Raw genomic sequence first — 20174 nt, forward strand, 5'->3', positions numbered from 1 at the left:
ACAGGAAGAAAGCTTACCAGGGCCACACAACAGCGGAGGAGTATCGCAGGATCTCTGGTATGAACATGGTGATGCAGCGGCCTAGTCGGTGCAGATTCGAGGATCAATGGCGGCGGAGGCGGTGCTCGAGGTCTTTAGAGTCGCGAGGAAGAAGAAGATGAGAAGAGGTGAGGGGGGGAATGGAAGGACCCTCGGTCCTATTTATAAGGGCAAGAGGATAAAATGGCAGGCGCGAAAATTGAGGGGCCTGAAGCGGCAAAAGAGGGTGCAACTGTCACCTCGATCTTCGGGAATTAATTAAGAGAAGGGAATCTTCATAAATCTTTTTATGCAGAGATGACATCATGACGATTTACTGCTGTGTCAGAAGATGACGTCACGGCGGTTCACCAAAGTTTACAGGGAGATGACAACATGGTGGTTTACAAGAATCATTAGAAGACACTCGTAGAATTTTTCTAAGTATTGAAGATTGACATGAACAGGTTCAAATCAATCTGGGGCCTAATGTTAAGGATATAACAACTGAGTGTAAACCGCCCAGGAGGGGCCAGTTCACGCTCAACTATACTGAAGCCCATGAAGAAAAGATGGTGCTTTATTGATAAAGCTTAGAGGCCCACAGCCCAAAGGCGGATTAGGGCTCATAGTGGTAAACCGCCACAATTGTGTAACTTGTATTGTAAGTTAGGGAAAGGGAGAGACCGAGCCGAACACTTGTATGAGTCGGCCTCGGGACTCTATAAACCGGCCGGGCATCAACCTGTGTATATAAAGGGACAACCCGGCGGCGGTTCAGGGACAACAGACAACAGCTCGAGACTCAGGCAAAGCGTATTTGCTCCTTGGTCATCGAAACCCCAATAATTCCATCACAACTAGACGTAGGCTTTCACCTTCATCGAAGGGGGCGAACTAGTATAAACTCTCGTGTCCCTTGTCCGGTTTAACCCCTTCAAGCTAATCTCATTGCGATGGCTCCACGACTATGTCCTTCCGCTAGGACATCTGACGTGATATTTCCATGACACATGGTGTGAGAACAATTATGAATCTTATCTTGACAGTACCAAAGTGAATGATTTTCTCTTTATCATACTAACCCATCTCACAAAGTTTCATTAAGTTTTGTGTGATTGAAGTTTTCAAGTTTTGGGTGAGATATCGATATGAGGAGAATAAGGAGTGGAAAGACCCTAAGCTTGGGATGCCCAAGGCACCCCAAGGTAATAATAAAGGAAGACTCAAGCGCCTAAGCTTGGGGATGCCCCAGAAGGCATCCCCTCTTTCGTTTTCAAAACCATCGGTAAAACTTACTCGGAGCTATATTTTTATTCGTCACATGATATGTGTTTTGCTTAGAGAGTATTTTCATTTTACTTGCTGTTCGAATAAAATCATTGGATCTGAAATCTTGAATGAGAGAGAGTCCTCCCATGGCTAGTTAATTATTTGACTACTCTGTCACACCCCTAGTTCTGGTATGCTCAAGGCTAGCTAGTCATGTGTGCATCATGTTTAAATTCCATTTAAATTTTGAAATGGGGATTTGTGAAACCCTCAGAAATCATTTCTGGAAATGACCCAAATAAAAAGTGCTCCAAAAAGGTCCAAGAAAATGTTCATGTTGCTCTCTGAAAATATTGGACAGAGATAAAAATCAAACCAATATTTTTAGGAACTCATAAGTATTTATTTTGACCACTTGGATTAATCCAGTAATTATTTTGCCCTGGATATATCTATCTTATATATATAATATGTCCAAAAATTATGCCAGTTGTTGAGGAGCTCTGGAATAATACCACTAGCCCCTACAAAATTGGCATACGAAAATAAAATGGTTTAGTATTTTTATTAAATCAAACAAATGTCAGAAAAATAGAAAAGAAGACAAAATCAAAAAACCTACCTGTGCCACTTGCAGCCCTGGCGCCGCAGCTGGCCCAACACTATGCAGCCCAGCTGGGCCAGCCAACCAGCGTCGTCATCCTCCTGGCGCCAGTCGGCCACGTGTGTGGCCGGCGCGCGCGCACGGCCGTGCTGCCACGCCACCTGCCTGCCTATCCTCTCCCACGCCGCCTGGAACACCCGCACGACACCACACGCCGCCCCGCACGTCTCTCACTCTCTCTCTCGTTCTCCCTCCTTCCCTGGATCCCTCTCTCTCGACCCGCCCGAGCGCCACCGTTGCCGCTGCTCGCCGTTGCCGCGCCCACCACCACGGCCTTGCCTCTCCGACAAGCTCAGGAGCTCCGCCACGTCTCCGTCTACCTCACCATCGAGCCACGCGATGTAGGAAGCCCTGGAGAGCCGCCATCGTTGTCGTCTTCATCTCCGGCTTCCGGAGATCATCCTCGCCATTCCGCTCGTGTCCGGCCTCCCTCGAGCTCGCTGAAGACTCCAGTAGAACCGCCATGAGCTCCTGCCCCGTCCCCCTCTCTCCGTTTAGCCGTTTGCACGCTGTAGCTCCATCCCCCTCCACGACCGTAGCTCCTCGCCGCCGTCCATGTCGCCACCATCACCCTGGCCACCGCAGCCCGCAACCGAGCGCGTCACCGTGCTCCTGGTGACGCCAGGAGGCCATAGAGCCTCTCCGCTCGCTTCCCCGTGCACCACAGCCCTCGCCCGCACTTGGCCGTGCTCCGGCCGCCGCCACGGGCTCTCCTCCGGCAAGCTCCGACCAGCCCATGGTCCCCCGTGTATCCCACTGGATGCGCGCGAGCCTGGGCTTCCCGTAGGTGGTCTCCGCCTCGCGTTTGGTTGTCGGAGCGACGATCCCGAGCCCCTCCGTCGCATTCGGCCTTGCCGGCAGCTAAACACCGGTGGGGTTGGCTGTTTTTACCGCACTGGCCCGTTAGGTGGGCCCCGTGAGTGAGGTGATTAGCTTAGGGCTAATCACTATTTAGCTAATCCCCCCTGACACTGACATGTGAGCCCTGCCCAGCTAATCTGTAGTTAGGTTAATATTAATGTTAACTAACCATGTTATTTAACAGAGACACTGACGTGTGGACCCCACATGTCAGGTTTGACCAGGTCAGTGCCGTTGACCTGCTGACGCAGTGCTAACGCAGTTATTTATTTTCTGGTATTAAAATAAATCAGGAAAATCCAGAAAATGATATAAACTTCAAAAAAATCATAGAAATTCAACCGTAGCTCAGATTAAAATAATTTATGTATGAAAAATTATCAGAAAAATTCAATCTATCCATCTGTACCATTTTCGTGCATGACAAACCAACTTATACATATTGTATAAGTGAAAACATATAAATGGCATTTATAAAGGCTTAACTTGGAGTTGCATTGAACTCATGGTTCAAATGGACTTTCAACCAAATGGATGCTAGTTGCATTAGCTCAAACAACATCACATCTTCATACCATGATCATGCATCATATTGTTGCATATGCTTGTGTATTGATTGCCAACACCGTTCCTTCTCGATAGGTCCTACTCCGGAGAGTGCTCAAGAGTACCTATCTGTGAAGTAGTGCCTCCCTTGTTGATATACTAGGCAAGCAAAGCCCGTTGTTCATTCTGATACAATACTAGTCTCTCGCTCCTGCTCTCTGTTATTGCATTAGGACAACAACGATTCAGTTGCTACTTTGTGCTGCGGTAGCTGAATCCATCCCTCTGCATGACCTGTCTTTGCCACAGTAAATAGTTGAAACCCACTAGCATGTGTTGGAGTTGATTGAAGCCATTTTTGTGTTCCTACCATGCCATGCCTGCTATTGCTTAGAGTGTGTCAGGTCTGATTCATTGGGAATGAATTGGAGTGCAGTGCTCTATGTTCTGATGCTGAGAGTAAAGTGTGTGAACATGACTTGTTAAAGGTAGTGGTGAGAGGCCATGTAGGAGTACATGGTGGGTTGTCTCACTGGAACCGTCCTTAAGCACTGAGTTCTGTGTATGTTGGCCAATGACTAGCTACTACCACACATTGGGCTCCGGGCACTCCAAGACCTCTCGACTTATTAACCGACTTGATCTTTGTCCAGGAGTCACAACTAGTTTCTGGTGTTTGTAAGTAGTGTTATTTTCTACCAAGTGGCACCCGGCAGGGTGGGCTTATGACAGACTACGCACACGTGGCCTGGTGTACCGAGTGGCACCCGGATGGTGGGCTCAGGAACCCTGCACACACTGTTTGGGGCCGTGATGGAAACCTCGGCCGAACTCCCTTGTGGATAGAACCTGAATAGGCGATAAACCTAGACTAGGGTCTTGTGTGGTTAGTCAGGTCGTGGCCGACACCCTCGCCGGGCTTCCGCTTAAAGGTTGTCGAGATACATGATGTGTACATGGCGGTAAGTGGCAAGAGCGTGTGTGAAGAAGTACACCCCTGCAGGGTTAACACGATCTATTCGAATAGTCGGGTCCGCGGTTATGGACTTCTTGGATGCTTACATGGTAGATAGACAACTTGAAGTGGATACTCTAAAATGCTCAAGACAAGTGTGAGTGCTATGGATGGCCTTCTCGTAGGGATACACGATGAATCTATAGTAGTGTATTGTGTGGTGGATAGTGGACTCGTGTGTGCTGCCTCACCTCAAATAAGTTCCCGTAGTCGTAGAACATGATAGCCACTGAGTCAAAGCTGGCTTGCTGCAACTAAACCCCACATTACCCTCTTGATACAAATGCATGTATGATAGGATCTGATGTAAGTCTTGCTGAGTACCTTTGTACTCACGTTGCTTTATTTATGTTTTTGCAGCAGAGACTTCATTCTTACAAGTGTTCTCGTGGACTTCGACAAGTAGCTGGTACCTCACTATGATGTTGATCGGATGTTGTAGATAGTCAGGCTCTTCAGCCTTTTTATTTGTAGATGTCTGTACTCAGAAATGTAATGCTTCCGCTTGTTGCTTGTATGCTCTGAATGTTGGGTCTGTGACCCCTGTTTGTAATAGATGCTATGATGGCTCTTCTGAGTCTTTATCTATATGAGTTGTTGAGTTATGTTGTGATTCCATGTTGTACATCACATACTTGCATGTTATGCGTACGTGTAATGTGTATTGCTATGTGCGGGATCCGACAACCTAGTTGTTTATTCTTGGTAGCCTCTCTTATGGGAAAATCTCTCCTAGTGCTTCCACTAAGCCATGGTAGCTTGCTACTACTCCGGAACACTTAGGCTGCCGGCATGTGTCCTTCTTCAATCCTGTGTCTGTCCCTTCAGGGAAATGTCATGCAGTGTCTACCGGAGTCCTACTAGCCTGCTATAGCCCGGATTCTCCGGAGTCCTGTTAGCCCAGCTACTATAGCCCGGATTCACTCTTTGATGACCGACACGTTCGTTGATGGGTCATGTATGCATGTTCCTATAAGTTTGTACCACCTTGGGTTTACGACTAGTCATGTTGGCCCAGGTTCTCTATCATATGGATGCTAGCGACACAATCATATACGTGAGCCAAAAGGCGGAAACAGTCCCGGGCCAGGTAAGGTAGCACCCGTGGGAATACCGTGCGTGAGGCTGCAAAGTGATATGATGTCTTACATGCTAGATCGGTGTGACTTAGGATTAGGGTCCTGACAGCTTTGGTATTAGAGCCTGACTGCCTGTAGTATTACCAAGCCAAACTGGTCGAAGTTGAGTCTAGAAATTCTTTAGTTATGTAAGGGAATTGATTGTGGGAAGGAACGTAAGGCTCTTTTTACTCCTTATACCTCATGGCCTTCTGATCTGAGTCATCCTACCTTTCCTACGGGGTTAAGGAACTAGGCTTTCTCTTCCGTCTATCAGGATCACGTGTTACTACTCTGTAGTCCCATAGGATTGGTTGATCAAAGTCATACCCCAGTTTTCGAGTACTTCCGGTGTAGTTTGTTTAGTATTATCTCAGAACCCTGAGTGGTGATGTTGAGTTGATGTACTATTCCATTTTGGCAGGATGTCTCATTCTGAGCATCTTACTGCTGTTATGCTGCCGAATTGCCCTAGGAGTTCGAAGGATACTGATTTCCTTGTCCTACATTCTACAGCCTATAGTTGATGTTGATTCCGTCCTTGGTTTCGTTTCTCAGGTGTCATCAGTTAAGCGAAGTTCTGTTGCTCGTGGCCAGAACCATGGAGATGGTAGGGATGAGGATTCTCCCGACCCGCCTTCGTTGGCAGAGTTCATGTTAGAGATGGAGAGAAAGAAGCGTGAGTCTAACCGCTTGTTGGCACGTATCGAGGAGAACACTGCACATCAGTTCAAAGAGTTCGCGACCATTCATGACTTCATTCGCTTGCACCCACCCACCTTTCATCACTCTATTGAGCCACTCGATGCAGATGACTGACTCCATAGCATCACTCATAAGCTGCATTCTGCGAACGTAGCTGAAGTTGCCAAGGTCACCTATGCCACATAACACCTGGAAGGTCCTGCTAGTCTTTGGTGGCAGAACTATGAGGCTATGCTTCCATCTTGCCAGATTCCTACCTGGAGGGATTTCACTGAGGCTTTTCGCGAGCATCACATTCCCCAGGCCCTCATCGATCGCAAGAGAGCAGAGTTCTGTAGTTTCACCCAGAGTAACATGGCTGTTGATGCTTACAGTAGAGAGTTTGAGAACCTCGCCCGCTATGCCTCAGAAGAGGTGTCCACGGACGCCAAGAAGCAGGCTAGGCTCCGGAAGGGTCGCAACCCCAAGTTGCATCGTGATCTCCACCTGCATCATTGTGATACATTCCAAGCTCTTGTGAACAAGGCCATTAATGCAGAGATAGCTCAGCTCACTTACGAGGAGTCTCGTAAGCACACCCGTGATTTGAGACCTTCCTCCGGCTCTAGCCCTCAGAAGCGCCGGATTTGGGTTCCGAACTCCGCTCTTCCTTCCGGATATTCACCGAGACCATCCTATGTGGTGCCTCACCCAGCTCAGTCGTATGCTCCACCCAGGCCTACTGGTAGACTGCTTGTCAATGCGGGTCCACGTCCAACTTCAGGGACTTGCTTCACATGCGGGAAGCCAGGACACTATGCATGTGACTGCTCTCAGGCTAGTTATGCTCCACCCCAACCCGAGAAGTCTGTTGGCTGTATTAAGCCATCAAGCAAGATGATCAATGCCAAGCCAGCACGCACTGAACGTGGACATGTGCATCACGTCTCAACTAAAGACGCTCATGATGATCCAGATGTCATTCTTGGTACACTCCTTGTAAATTGTCATCCAGCATCGGTTCTGTTTGATACTAGAGCATCTCCCTCCTTCATTTCTGAAGGCTATGCTCGTTTGCACGACATGTCATTTTGTGATATGCCAACTCCACTTGAAATCCAAACCCCAGGGTCTAGATGGCAAACTACCAGAATAAGCTATGGTAATGAAATCCTTGTGGACAGACTTGTATTCCTTGCATCACTTGTAACCCTCAAGTCCTCAGATATTAACATCATCTTGGGTATGGACTGGATGACAGTTCATCATGCCAAGGTTGATTGTTACACTAGGTCTGTTCAGCTTACACACCCATCTGGCAAGATAGTCACTGTCTCCACTAGAGTTGCAAAGCGTCAGCTCTATTCTCTTAATGTCAGCCCCCTTCCAGACCTTGAAGATATCCCGGTAGTCCGTGACTTTCCGAATGTCTTTCCAGAGGAACTGCCAGGTGTTGCACTTGACAGAGATGTAGAGTTTGTCTTAGATCTTATCCCAGGAACCGCTCCAATCTCTAGGAGAACTTACAAGATGGCACCTTTAGAACTAGCTGAGCTTAAGAAACAACTTGATGAGTCCTTGCAAAAGGGTTTCATCCATCTCAGTTCTTCTCCTTGAGCTTGCCCCGTCCTCTTCGTCAAGAAGAAGGATGGTACGGACTGGATGGTTGTAGATTATCGTCCCGTTAATTTGGTCACGATAAAGAACAAATATTCGCTTCCCAGGATCAACGACTTGTATGATCAGCTCGCTAGATCCTCAGTCTTCTCTAAGATGGATTTGAGGTTAGACTACCACCAAATCAAGATCAGAAATGGGGACATCCCCGAGACGGCTTTTGTCACTCGTTAAGGGCAGTACGAGCACACAGTCATGTCCTTCGGTCTAACCAACGCTCCAGCTACATTCTCCCACTTGATGAACTCGGTCTTCATGGAGTACTTAGATAAATTCGTCGTGGTTTACCTAGATGATATTCTTATTTACTCAAAGAACGAGGAAGAGCATGCCGAACATCTTAGACTTGTGTTAGAAAAACTTCGAGAGCACCGCTGTCGAATTTCGGGTTCCGGCAGACCCTTGAGGTTCGAACACTGGGGTGCGCGCGGAGATCACACCCTCAGCCTACCCATGTTTCACCACCTCGCTAGGATCTAAACTACACGAAGAACAACACTAGGGACACAAGATTTATACTGGTTCAGGCCACCATTGTGGTGTAATACCCTACTCCAGTTTGTGGTGTGTGGATTGCCTCTGGGGCTGATGAAGGATAGTACAAGGGAAGAACAGCCTCTTGAGGGTCTGTTCTTGGTTGAGACGATGAACTGCTAGGGGAGTTCAGTCGCCTCTCTCTTTCTCTCTCTCTATCTTGGGTGTGGATCTGATCAGGTCCAGGTCCAGCTGCCCTACCCTGTGGGTGGCTAGTCCTATTTATAGGCGAAGGCCCCGGGCCTCTTCCCAAATATTGAGAGGGAAGGGTGCCAACAATTGGCGAATTTGAAGGGGAACATCTAGTACACTTATCCTGACTAAAGTTGGTCCTCGCCTGCCAAAAGACCCTGACGATGACGCTGGCTTGGGCTCCACGATGACCTCCGTTCTGCCGTCCTACTGGTCTTGGTCTTGTTGCACCGAAATGCTTCCCTTTGCTTGATACCCTTGCCTGCCCTTGCCCCCTTTGCACCAAAGGGGAAACAAGGACTCTGCGCAGGCCGGCGCCCGCCTGCGCCTTGGTCGTCATGGCTTGCATCACAGGCACCTTGTGATGTACCCCGCCTTGATCTCTCCGCCTCCTCGCGAGCCAGCCTGACGAGGTCGTGCCTGAGAAAGCCTCCTGTCGTCCGCCCCGCGAGGCTTGGCCCCTCGCGAGGGTCTTGAGCGTGTGTTGACGAAGATGGGACATACTGGGCCACTCCTTGTGCCGCGCCGCAGGCCGCAGGTAGGCAAGTCTGGGTACCCCCGTTCCCAGAACGCCGACAGTAGCCCCGGTCCCAAGGCGCAGTTGGACTTGGCTTAGCAGAGAAGCGAAGAGGCAAGTGCGAAGCTCCGCGGGCCCCAATAGCCTGCGGCCTTGGGCGCCGCATGGCGGTTGATTGGATGTGGGCGTCCTAGCTCCCCCATGATGCCTCGGCAACTGCATAAGCTGATAAGGGAGCGGTACCTGTCCAGGCTTACCTTCTTTGCCTTCTCCTTCACTGCCCAGATCTCCTTTCTTGCTCCTCTCCTTCTTGCTTCCGAAATCTCCAGATCCACTCCAACTCTGCATCCTAGCAAGGCATGGCGCCTCGCCAGACCCCAGCCGGAGCATGGTACTCGCCCGCTTTGGATCCTCCGAATGTGTCGGAGAAGAGTCTTGCTCGGACGCGCCAGATGATGGCGACGCAAGGCCACGACGGGGCGGCCGCGCTCAAGGTCGGCACCGCCCTTCCTGAGGGCAGAGGGAGCACCTTCTACCCGCTCTTCGTGAGCACCATCACCGCCAGTCTGGTGCCCCCTTTTTTCGAGTTCTTCCTTTCCATTCTTAACCATTACAATCTGCAAGCCCTGCACCTCCATCCCAACTCCGGTCTTCTCCTGGCGATTTTCGCCTACTACTGCGAGGCTCATGTTGGTGTGAGGCCTTTGGTGGCCTTGCTGCGCCATTACTTCTACCTCCGAGTCTCCCATGGCTCCATCACCGCGTGCGCGAGCTTTATCGCGCACGGCAGCTCTAACACCATCTCGAAGCCCGGGAAGAGAATTGAGGGCTTCAGGAGCAAGTGGGTCATGGTGGATGCTGGGCGCACCCACTCCCGGCTGATTCTGCCCACGGGGCAGCCCAAGTCTGCTGACGATTGGTCCCGCGCGGAGCTCGTCAATCCTCGTGCGAGGCCGGTGCTGGAGAAGATGGACGCGGACCTGTGGCCGGACAACATGGCGACGGCGAAACTGACCGGGGCATCGCTCCTGAGGGAGTTCCTGGAGCATCGGGTGGCCCCGCTCCGGGAACATCCGCTCCCGCTGTGGAAGCTTGGGAGGGCTGATGCCACCCTCCGCTCGAACCCCGAAGCCCTGGCCGACGGGGATCTGGCCGCGGTCCTCCAATCCTTGGTTGGGGGAAACGTGGCGAGGTTGGAGAATGCTCCCGTGCCCTTGTTCCCTCGGGGTGACTGGGAGCAGGTGGTGAACTCCATGTCCGATTCCAATGAGGGTGGACCTGTGCCCGCGGAGGTTCCAGAGGCCCCGGCGGCCTTGGCAACGGTGAATGTATCCTCCAGTTACTCCAGCAGAGAGGAGGAAGATGAGGAGGAGGAGGAGGACGACGAGGAGCCCGATTCGGAGGCGACCGACGGGGGGTCGAGGACGCCCGTCCCTCGGTGTAGGTCCCGCACTCTTCGCCTCATGCCGGATGATGACGAGGACGGCAACAAGCGGGGTGGCGAGAGCTCTCCCCTGATTCCGAAGAAGGACAGGACGGGGATGGTTCCCCGTGGGTCCGCTTCGACTCCGAGGCGATCCGCAGACACGCCTCCTGCTCCCGAGCCTCTTGAAGTTGAACCCAGCATCCGGCTCTCGGGCTTCAAGTTCTGCCGGAGGTTGCTTGAGCCTGCTGGCGGCGACGAGTAAGTGCTCGACTCTCGTTTTGCTTCCTGTTTTATTGTTGAGGCTTGACGTCCATATTCCTTGGCTAGGCTGGTGCCTGCGGCGAAGAGGCTGAAGGGGGCTCCTGAGGCTTCGTCGAGGCAGCACCCCCATCCACGGGAGAAGGGGACGACAAGACGTGGGCCTCTCCTACCCGGTCATCCTCGCGAGGCCTGGCAGGGCTAGCTGGAGCGAGCTCAGCCCCCATGGCCCAGGCGACTCCCGAGGCGTCCGTGCTTGACGTCACTGCCGCAGTCATTGGGGCACGGAAGGTCCTGACCCCTGGTGCTGTGATCACGCTGCCGTCTTCGCCTCCTACTCCGCCAACCGCTATCTCTCCGGCTCCTCCTACCGTTCTAGATCGTGCCGCTGCTGAGCTGGACCGGCTGTGGAAAGATCTTCTAGGCGCCGACCCTCGCTTGGTGGTCGGGCACCTGGAGTTGGTCTCTGGCTGGGTCCGCTCCGATGCTTCAGTCCGAGCGGCACTGGCCCAGGCCATGACAGCCTGCAACGAGGAGAAGCGGGCCATCCTCGACGCGAAGGCCGCTTGCAACGCCACCTTGGGTGAGGTTGCGGATGGGCCGCTACAAGGTGATGGAGAGCGAACTGCAAGGCCTGCACGACCAGCTTGTCAAGGAGGCCCGTGTCCGCCAGGAGAAGGAGGAAGACATGAAGGCTCGCGAGGCTGCCGCCAAGGACCGGGATGCTGAGCTTGACGAACGCCAAGGCCGCCTGGATGCGCTGGAGCAGGCGTTGGAGGCGAAGAAGATCGAGCTGGACGGCAAGGCGCGGGTCCTGGCCGAGGACCACATGGCCTTCACGAAGCTCGAGGAGAAGGCTCGCACCCTGCTGAAGTCGCTCTATGACAGCGGCTTTGAAAGCCCGCTGGCCGGCGCCGAGGAGGGCCCCGCCAAGCTGCTTCCCTTCCTGGTCCGTGCCCTCGAAGATATCACCCTCAGCCTTGGCCCCACAGCTGAGGCTGAGGCGCATGCCCTTTCTTCTGCGGCGCTGACGCGCGTCTTCACCCACGTCTACCTCCGCGACCCCAGCGTTGACCTCGACAGTCTGCTGGAGCCTGTGAGCAGCGACCTTGCCGCCGTCGCTGCTGAGGCCATGAAGGGTCGCGCGGAGGCTTTGTTGGTGAAGTTCCAGGCCTTCAGCATCAAGAAGAAGCTAGGCGCTGCCGGTCTTGAGGCTCCTCGAGGCGAAGCTGCCCAGCGTGGCACCGTCACCAGCGATGGCGCCACCAAAAAGTGACTCCTTTGCGGCTCCCGTCCTGCTTTTAATCCCGGCAACAGGCATTCTGCCTCGTGGAGGCGTTTAAACTTGTGTTTGGCGTTGTCAAAGTACTCTATGGACTGTAATATTTGCTTTTGAATTTCTTGAGATTTGCGTTTTTCCTTCCTACTTGCTTGTGTTCTACATCGGCAGAGCCCGACCCCGCGCATACCTCAGCCGCCGTTAGCCCCGACCGGAAACCAGCACGGGACCAAGGAGTGAGGGGCTACGTGACAAGTTAGGCTCCTGAGTCGCGATGCTCAGGAGTCCCCCTTGACGCACGAACAACAAGTAGGGAGGTGAAATGTATGGGTGAGATTACCGTTCTACGTCGGCAGAGCCCGGCCCCGCGCATACCTCAACCGCTGTTAGCCTTTCGGAACTAAGGGGTGAGGGGCTACGTGACCAGTTAGGCTCCTGAGTCGCGATGCTCAGGAGTCCCCTTGATGTTCAAACGGCCTTCGTACTTTGGCTCCGCTCGGGGATAGGCGTGCGACGAACCAGGCCCGAGGGGCCTGGCTGGGTGGCGTGCGCCTGGGCGTGACTCGGGCGCAGCCCCCGTGCCCAGCCCCCTCACGCGGCACTCCCGAGGGGAGGCGTTACAATGAGGCCGGACATTGAGCTCTGGGCTCCCTGAGGTTGATGCAGCCGGGGGCCACCCTCAGTTGTTTATCACCAGCGCGGAGCATAGCGCTTCCGTATGTGTACGGGCATAGCTGCTCCTCGGTAGTGTCGTCAGCCAGCGCGGAGCATGGTGCTTCCACTGGTGCGTGGGAGGGGGCTCCCCTCCGGGAGGAGCCCCCGGGGCGTATACAGCCCCGCCCTGACACATGGCTGGCACGGTAGGGCCTGGCGAGGTGTATCTGGGCACCCGTGAGCCAGCGCGGGACTCACGGGGCCCTACCTCAAGGCAGGTTGCGCCTGGCTCTGGGCCTTTACTTGTGATGTGTCCCTGCAGATTTGGTTAGATGTCGGTGCTCTATGTCCTCGGGTCCCAGCCCTCGAGCGGGGCTCAGCCGTGGCTGGTATGCCAGGTCGCAATGCCGTGGACAAGGCCAGAGGATGAGGGCTGGAGAGCCAGTAAGAGCCCATGAGTCGCGATGCTCAGGTACCCCCCCTTTAACGTGAAAGCAGCCGACATGAAGAAAGAAGGGTGCCATAGGCAAGCATCAAACAATGATCACGATGGGTCAAATGAACGACCTGAATAAACGCGAGAGGGATACGTGCCACCGGGTCTGGCCCGGGTGGCTCGGGGATAATGCAGCCCGAGGGGCGCCCCCGATAAAGCAAGCTGAAAACATGAACTAAAGGGGATACACGCCGTAGGGACGGACCCACGCGGCCTGGGAATGATGCAACCCTGGGGGGCGCTCCCAGCTGAAAATGAAACTCGAAGGATGTCACCTGATGATGCTGAAGATGGAGGGATGTTGAAGTAGCGGACGGTGTGCGCTGCAGGAGACGATCTTCACAAGCCCCCAAGTCCAGGGGCCTCGGGAGGCTCTGGGTGCGCTGGCGGCTCCTCGCGGACCATCTCCGTCTCCGCCATGACTGTGAAGTGCCTGACCGCCTGAGCCTCCAAGATGATCCTCATGAGGCGCTGATGCACCGCAGCTGCGTTCGGCAGGCCGTGAGGCATGCGAACGTAGCTGTGAGGTGGGCCTTCGCAGCGCCCCAAGCGTGAGGGCCAGAGGCGCTCCTGAGAGGCGGCTCGGTTGAGTCCTGGTATGTCGATGCAGATGCGCAGCCCACCATCCTCGCCTGGATGGGGAGCTACGGTGGGCAAGCGGCGGCTGCCACTCATGACTCTTGACTCCTGCAACTCCTGAATGATCTCGCTAATGAATTCCTAAGGGTTTGGCCCTCCTTGCCTTGCCTCCTCTTGAGGGAAGCGTGCGTTGAAGCACGCCTCCAAGTGGTGCCTGAGCGCCTCCCTCGTAATCTTAGCAAAGTTGATGGCCCTCCAGGAGAGAGCCCCCGAGCCTTGCTCGAGGAGGGCGCCGGGCGCGCCTCCCTATGCGACAGATGGAGGTGCCCCCTGAACGGGCGCTGACCCTGAGGGCCAGCCTCCCGAGGGGTCGGGCCAGGCGATGTTTTCTTCTTCTTAGGAGCCGCCTCGGGAGGCCTCCCGTTTCTGTGATTCGGGTCTTCAATTGATGTGGCTTGAAAGGCACGTTCCAGGGAACACACAGCGTCTCTCTCTTTGCAAGGCACAGTGATGACTCCGCCATTTCCTGGCATCTTGTGGACATTGTAGCCGTGATGGGTCACGGCCATGAATTTGGCCAGGGCTGGGTACCCGAGGATGGCATTGTACGGTAGACGGATGTGAGCGACCTCGAAGTCAATGAGCTCCGTACGGTAGTTGTTGCGCTTCCCGAAGGTAACAGGAAGGTGGACCTGCCCTATCGGAACCGTAGAACCATCCGTGACTCCTGAGAAGGGCTTGGTTGGCTGCAGCTGATTGTATGGCACTTGGAGATTGTTGAACGTTTCAACGGATAGGACATTGAGCCCTGCTCCGCCATCGATGAGGGTCCTCGTGACTTGCACATTGCTGATGATTGGGGAGCAAAGCATCGGGAGGACTCCTGCTGTGGCCGCGCACTTGAGCTGATCCGCTGAGCTGAACGTGATAGCGCACGATGACCACCTGAGGGGGCGTGTGGCCTCAAGCTTGGGGAGGACTGCATTCACTTCGCGGGCGAACTACTTGAAGATGCGCTGAGAGGCCGGGGCTTGTGCACCGCCCAAGATGCAAGCGATTGCGCGCGGCTCCTGAAAGCCTCCAGCCCCTTCGTCCTGGTGATGCTCTTCATTCCTCCTTGGCTGTGGTGGCAGAGGAGGGAGGCCCGCATTGCCTTGTGGGCGATCCTCGCGAGGCTGATCTATCCAACCCCCTTCGCGAGGTGGGTCCCTCCAACCTCCCTCACGAGGCTGGTCCTGCCAGCGGTCCTCGCGAGGTCGGTCACGCCACCCTTGGAGAGGGCCACGGTCTTCCCATCGTCCTCCACCTCTTCCTCCTCCTCGGCCGTAGCCCCTGTCGCTGCGCTCAGGGCGTCGGCCGGCACGCACATCTCGGACGGCTCTGAGCTCTTGGCATTCGTTGGTGTTGTGGGTGTGGAGGTCGTGGTACATGAAGTACCGGCTGCCCTTGGATGACTCAGGCTGATCCCTGCCTCGCTTCGTGTCTAGCTCTGCTGCAAGCACGGCAGCCCCCTTGCGCTTCACGTCCTTGGTCTTGGGCTTCTTCTCTTCTGGGTTAGCGGCTGGTAGATCGAGGAGAGACAGGCGCCCTTCCTCAGCCCTTGTGCACTTGGTCGCCAGATTGAACAGCTCCAGGGAGGTGCACAAGTCTTCATGGATCGCGAGCTCCTCCTTCATCTTGACGTCACGCACGCCGTCGGAGAAGGCTGAGATGATAGCCTCCTCAGACACCTTGGGGATCTTAAGGCGAGCGTTGTTGAAGCGCTGGATGAACTTCTACAGGGTCTCCCCCGGCTGCTGCTTGATGCGGCGCAAGTCGCTCATGGCCGGGGGCTAGTCACGAGTGCCTTGGAAGTTGGTGATCAATCAGGTGCGCATCTCGTCCCAGGAGGATATCGTGCCAGGAGCCAGGTTCAGGAGCCAGGTGCGGGCGCCGTCCTTGAGCGCCATGGGGAACTAGTTCGCCATGACCTTCTCGTCTCCGTTGGCGGCTTCGATGCCCAGCTCGTAGAGCTGGAGGAACTCAGCAGGGTCAGCCGTGCCATCATAGCGCGGGGGCAGGTCTGGCTTGAACTTGCCCGGCCAGGCCACGTTGCGCAGCTCGGAGGAGAAGGCATGGCAGCCTGCAGTGGCCGCGGGAGCCCTTTGGTGATGGAGAGCTTGACCTTGCAGGTCTCTATGCGCTGCGGCGAGGTGCAGCGCGGGGTCTTGATGCACCGGAGTAGGCGCGTGCTCGTGCCGAGCCGGTGCGGGGAGAACACGGGAGGCTTCTTGAGGACGAGGGATCTCTTGGCAGCTCTTGTCTTGCTGTGTTGGCGCCGGACGGAGCGGGTTCTGCCCAGGGGCCATGCGCCTTGGAGCCAAGGCGCCTTCTTGAGGTGGAGGCGGCTAAGGCGCCCCCGGAGCTTCGTCGCCCACGCAGGGCAGTGCGCAGTGCAACGAGAGGGACGGTGCAGGGGAGCCCCAGCAGCGCTGATGAGCTCGGTGATGCGGGCGAGCCACTCGTCGTAGAGGTCATAGACGGGACGGTAGTGCAGGAGCTCCCGTGCTAGGAGCAGCGCGGCGTGCGCGTCCGCAGGGTCGCAACGGGCGTGGAATGAGGAGCTGGCCAGAGTCAACGATGGAGTGGCGGTGCGGCCTTCTCGCCGCACCGATGGATGCAGGGACGACGCCTGCTGCTCGTTCCCCGCCGGGCCGGTGGCGGCGTTGACGGCAGGCGACGGGGAACGACGGGGACGCCCGCCGACGGGGGCCGTCTGGGCGACGCGAGCGGCGAGAGCGGCCCGGCGCTCGGCGCGGGCACGACGTGCGTTTGACATGGATGGCACGGGCGGCGAAAACACGAGGCGACGGAAGGCAGATTCCGGCACACCCCTACCTGGCGCGCCAAATGTCGGATTTCAGGTTCCAGCAGACCCTGAGGTTCGAACACTGGGGTGCGCGTGGAGATCACACCCTCAGCCTACCCATGTTTCACCACCTCGCTAGGATCTAAACTACACGAAGAACAACACTAGGGACACAAGATTTATACTGGTTCAGGCCACCATTGTGGTGTAATACCCTACTCCAGTTTGTGGTGTGTGGATTGCCTCTGGGGCTGTTGAAGGATAGTACAAGGGAAGAACCGCCTCGCGAGGGTGTGTTCTTGGTTGAGACGATGAACTGCTAGGGGAGTTCAGTCGCCTCTCTCTCTCTCTCTCTATCTTGGGTGTGGATCTGATCAGGTCCAGATCCAGCTGCCCTACCCTGTGGGTGGCTAGTCCTATTTATAGGCGAAGGCCCCGGGCCTCTTCCCAAATATTGAGCAGGAAGGGCGCCAACAATTGGCCAATTTGAAGGGGAACATCTAGTACACTTATCCTGACTAAAGTTGGTCCTCGCCTGCCAAAAGACCCTGACGATGACGCTGGCTTGGGCTCCACGATGATCTTCGTTCTGCCGTCTTGCTGGTCTTGGTCTTGTTGCACCGAAATGGTTGCCTTTCCTTGATACCCTTGCCTGCGCTTGCCCCTTTGCACCAAAGGCGAAACAAGGACTCTGCGCAGGCCGGCGTCCGCCTGGCGCCTGCATGCGCCTTGGTCGTCATGGCTTGCATCACGGGCACCTCGTGAGGTACCCCGCTTTGATCTCTCTGCCTCCTCGCGAGCCAGCCTGACGAGGCCGTGCCTGAGGAAGCCTACTGTCGTCCGCCCCACGAGGCTTGGCCCCTCGCGAGGGTCTTGAGCGTGTGTTGACGAAGATGGGCCGTACTGGGCCACTCCTTGTGCCACGCCGCAGGCCGCAGGCAGGCAAGTCTGGGTACCCTCGTTCCCAGAACGCCGACAACCGCCTTTATGCCAAGTTCTCCAAGTGTGAATTTTGGTTGCCAGAAGTGAGCTACCTAGGCCACATGATCTCTGGTAAGGGCATTGTTGTCAATCCCGAGAGAGTTCAGGCCGTTCTTGATTGGACTCCACCTAAAACAGTGAAACAAGTTAGGAGTTTCCCTGGTCTAGCCAGTTATTGTCGCCGCTTTGTTGAAAACTTCTCAAAAGTAGCCAAACCTCTCACGGAACTTCTCAAGAAAGATAAAAAGTTTGAGTGGTCCCCACAGTGTGAGTATAGTTTTCAGGAACTGAAAAGATGCCTGACTTCTGCTCCCATACTTGTGCCACCAGATTTCACTAAGGACTTTGTTACCTACTACGATGCCTCATGACAGGGACTAGGTTGCATTCTTATGCAGGATCGCCATGTGATTGCCTATGCATCTCGATAGTTGCATCCACATGAGGAAAATTATCCTACACATGATCTAGAGCTTGTAGCCTTAGTCTATGCACTCAAGACCTGGCGACATTACCTTCTTGGTAAACGTTGCAAGATCTACACAGATCACCAGAGTCTCAAGTATATCTTCACCCAACCAAATTTGAACCTTAGGCAAAGACGTTGGTTGGAGGTGATCTCAGATTATGACCTAGGGATTACCTACACCTTAGGCAAAGCCAATGTCATGGCTAATGCTCTAAGCCATAAATCCTATTGCAACAACCTCATGTTGCAGTAGGGCCAACCACTTCTCCATGAGGAATTCTGTAAGCTTAACCTTCACATTGCTCCTCGCGGATTTCTTTCTACCCTGGTGGCGAAACCTGCTCTTGAGGATTGGATTATCGCTGCTCAAAAGCAGGACACGGGAATTTCCCAGATCAAGAGAAACATTAAGAAGGGAGTTGGTGGATGTTTTTCTATGGATGATCGAGGTGTTGTTTCCTTTGAGAATCGCTTGGTGGTACCCAAGAATCAACATCTGCGAAAATTGATTCTTAAGGAGGCACATGAATCTCCTCTCACAATTCATCCTGGTAGCACTAAAATGTATCAGGACCTACGCTAGAGGTTCTGGTGGACTAGGATGAAGAGAGAAATTGCTCAGTTCATTGCCAACTGTGATGTTTGTCGTCGCGTGAAGGCAAATCATCAAAAACCTGCTGGCACCCTTCATCCTTTAGCTATTCCTGAGGGGAAATGGGATAAAGTTGGTATGGACTTCATCACCGGCTTTCCCAGGACCAAGAGAGGGAATAATGCTATCTTCGTAGTCATTGATCGACTCTCCAAAGTGTCTCACGTCTTACCTGTTCGAGAGAGTATCACTGCTAGTCAGCTCGCTAACTTACATATTTCTTGAAGTATCACTTCATGGTGTTCCACTAGAGATCAATTTAGACCGTGGTAGTCTTTTCACTTCTCATTTCTGGGAGAGTTTCCAAATTACCATGGGAACCCATCTTTCCTTCAATACCGCTTTCCACCCTCAGTTGAGTGGTCAGGTGGAAAGGGTCAACCAAATTCTCGAAGACATGCTTAGAGCTTGAGTTATCTCATTCGATATGGATTGGGAGAAATGTCTTCCTTTTGCCGAGTTAGCTTATAACAATAGCTATCAATCCAGTCTCAAGAAAGCTCCTTTTGAGATTCTCTATGGACGAAGATGTCGAACACCTTTCAACTGGTCAGAAACCGGGGAAAGACAATTCTTTGGACTGGACATGATCCAGGAGGCAGAAGAGCAAGTTCGCATCATTCGTGAGAATTTGAAAACAGCCCAGTCTCATCAAAAGAGTTAGTATGACCGTCATCATAAGGATATCACTTATGAAGTTGGCGATAAAGATTACCTTCGGGTAACTCCTTTGAAGGGTACCCATCGTTTCGGTATCAAGGGCAAGTTAGATCCTCGTTACATTGGTCCTTTTCGCATTCTCGCTAAATGAGGAGAGGTTGCCTACCAGTTGGAACTACCCCCACATCTTTCTCGAGTTCATGATGTCTTCCACGTCTCTCAACTCAGGCGTTGCTTCTCGGATTCCATCCGCAGAGTGGACCATGAAACGCTTGATCTCCAAGATAACGTCACATACCGAGAGTACCGGTTCGCATTCTTGATCAAGCAGAGCGTGTCACTCGACGTCAGAACATCAGATTTCTAAAGGTTCAGTGGTCTCATCATTCGGAGAGGGAAGCTCCTTGGGAGCGAGAAGATCGTCTTCGACTGGAGTACCCCACTTTCTTTCCGTCGACCCCTGAATCTCGGGACGATATTCTTTCAAGTGGGGACAAGTTGTCACATCCCTAGTTCTGGTATGCTCAAGGCTAGCTAGTCATGTGTGCATCATGTTTAAATTCCATTTAAATTTTGAAATGGGGATTTGTGAAACCCTCAGAAATCATTTCTAGAAATGATCCAAATAAAAAGTGCTCCAAAAAGGTCCAAGAAAATGTTAATGTTGCTCTCTGAAAATATTGGACAGAGATAAAAATCAAACCAATATTTTTAGGAGCTTGTAAGTATTTATTTTGGCCACTTGGATTAATCTAGTAATTATTTTGCCTTGGA

The sequence above is a fragment of the Triticum dicoccoides genome, chromosome 5B (genome assembly GCF_002162155.2).
Source record: "Triticum dicoccoides isolate Atlit2015 ecotype Zavitan chromosome 5B, WEW_v2.0, whole genome shotgun sequence".
NCBI classification, from domain to species: Eukaryota; Viridiplantae; Streptophyta; class Magnoliopsida; order Poales; family Poaceae; genus Triticum; species Triticum dicoccoides.